A 2,539-nucleotide genomic window follows, 5' to 3' on the forward strand; every position below is an offset into this window, starting at 1 on the left:
TAATTCAATGGTTTATCCTTTGGGTAACTGGTAATCCTTTTATTTTTTTGAAACTGTTCAATGTTTTATTTGTTTATCATTTTAAATTGTTGAAACAATAATTAGAAACCCTTTGTCTTGTTGCTGAGCTCTGAGTGAATAAAACGTGTTCTGGCAGCTCTGAGGATGGCCCCAACAGCATGGGAGACAGTGTCCCCTGGTGTCAATGTCTCTTCTGTCTTCAGCAAATAACAACATTACTCTGCTTCCTTGTGCAAAGCTGCCAAATGTAATATACAAGTCGTAATTATCTCAATRACTGTAAGTCAGTTCCAGATAAAAAGTTTTGTTTTAATACCTAGTATGTTTTAAAAGGATGTTGAATTATATTTTTATTTTTAGTTCAAACATGTTGGAGAACTTAAAATCTCTGGTCAAAGTCATGCTTAAAAAGACATTTTCAAAACTGGATCTACTTGTTGGATATAATATTATAAAACAATAAAAACTTTTAGCAACCCATATGGGATTGAAAATACATAACGTCATCATTATAACTTAAAGCTAAAAGATTTTATGTCGCTTATTTCTACTAAACCAATAAAACATTTTATTGTTTGGGTCTTTCTGGTGCAAATTATGCTATCTAATGCTAAAAATAAGATCTAGACTTTCAATAAAATGGATATAAACAGATTTTAAAAGTTTTTTGTAGCCTTTTTGACATCTCTCTAACTGTACCCTTCCATTTCTGTACAGCATGTTTGTTGTCCAAAAAAAAAAAAAAATTCTGAGATCTGCAGCAGCCATCTGGGCATTCGGACCCTTTGTGGATGAAAATACACACCAAACCCTGGACATAACACAATGCTGACTTAGCACAACCTTTGTTGCAGGATGGGTGCACATGACATCACGTCATTCCCTGGGGCTATGTGGGATCTAGGGCAGGCTCAAACTCTTTGTGTGTCCAGAGCCAAAATACCTCAGACACGTGCCCTGGGTCATCCTGCCATGTCACCTCTATTGTCAACCAGGCTGGACATTCTGGCATTCTTATTGTACCTTTGGAATTAATATATTTGTATAATATTTTTGAAAAAGCTCAAAATCCTCATTTAAAATTTAGGTTAAAAACAATGACTTCATGTAATACACAACAAAAATAACAAAGTGTACCTAGTGATGGGTGGGAAAAAATTCTGTCAAACCACAACATCTGGTGTGGATTTCTTTTAACTCATCCAACAGTATTYCCAGCACAACAAAGACACATCCTTTTGGTGAAAAAACTCCACAGTCACATGCCGTCAGACATATTTGCAACACTCTCCCGATACCAATCATTTCCATGCGAATGGCCTATCAGTGTCCCATTTTCCTCAATCTGTTATTTCCATAATCCAGTGGGTGCCATCGCCTTGGATTAATAGATGAGCCMGAGTGTGCAAGATGGCAGAGCTTTGTAACCCCTAAGTGAACAGTGTGTGGTCTGATGAATGACATTTGGGCGGCAACCATGTCACTTCTTCCATTAGCAAGTCCTGTTCCAGCTCTACTGTATTGAACCATAGCTTTCAGCTATTAACCTGATGCATGACACAGTCAATTCCAGTTCCGCTTTAATAAGTGAATACTTATCTTAGCCTTTTTTAAGGGGGCAAAAAAAAGGTTTAAGGGGAAAAGTGACTGCAGAAGCGTCAGAATTGTTCATACATGTATGTGCAGATGCATGAGTGTATATGTTCACTTAAATATGTTTTATTGTGGTTTGCTTGTTCCTTTTCATCTTTGCCAGGGAAGGCCATTAAAGTAGTTGGATCTATCCATCACTTGTTAAAAAAAAGGAAAAAAAGATGGTGGTTGAATATAAGAAGATCATAGTTAAAGATTGGTACACAACCTTGCATACATCTTGACTAGATGCTAACCAGGCATGCATCTCAAGGTTTTATCTCATTGTGATGCATTGTCAAGTATTCAGTCTCTACTTTTTCAGTGTTTTTGGCSTCTATTGTTCTACGTTCAGTCACAAGTTAAAAAGGGGAATTATAATTTGGCAACACACAATGTTAAGGCTGGACTCAAGACTTTAATTTTTGATAAATCCYAYAGTTARGTTTAGGTTTCTTTAGCTATTCTTTAGTTATGTTGCTATAGGCTCAGACTGCTGGAGGACAAACTGACCAAATTTCCTTACTCTGCTACTGTTTTTAGTCTCTCWTCCCTACTCCCAGTTCATTTTAAAAATCTGGTTTTTACTTTTAAAGCTTTAAATGAACAAGCTCCCTCTTATATTTTGGATTTGATCCAGTTTCACACACCATCATGCAGTTTGAGGCCTTGAGGTCAGAGGTTGTTGGTGGTACCTTGCACACATTTAAAATCCTGAGGGGATCGGCCTTTCCAAGCAGTTGCACCCCAACTCTGGAATACACCCCAATGTGTGTGCAGCCTTGATTCTACTGATGCTTTTACAAAACATCTTGAGACTTTATTTTACAAACAGGCTTTTATTTTTTTACTTGTACTTTTGTATGAATGTCATGCTTTTTTATGC

The sequence above is a fragment of the Austrofundulus limnaeus genome, unplaced genomic scaffold (genome assembly GCF_001266775.1).
Source record: "Austrofundulus limnaeus strain Quisiro unplaced genomic scaffold, Austrofundulus_limnaeus-1.0 Scaffold10, whole genome shotgun sequence".
In the NCBI taxonomy this organism is placed as follows: Eukaryota; Metazoa; Chordata; class Actinopteri; order Cyprinodontiformes; family Rivulidae; genus Austrofundulus; species Austrofundulus limnaeus.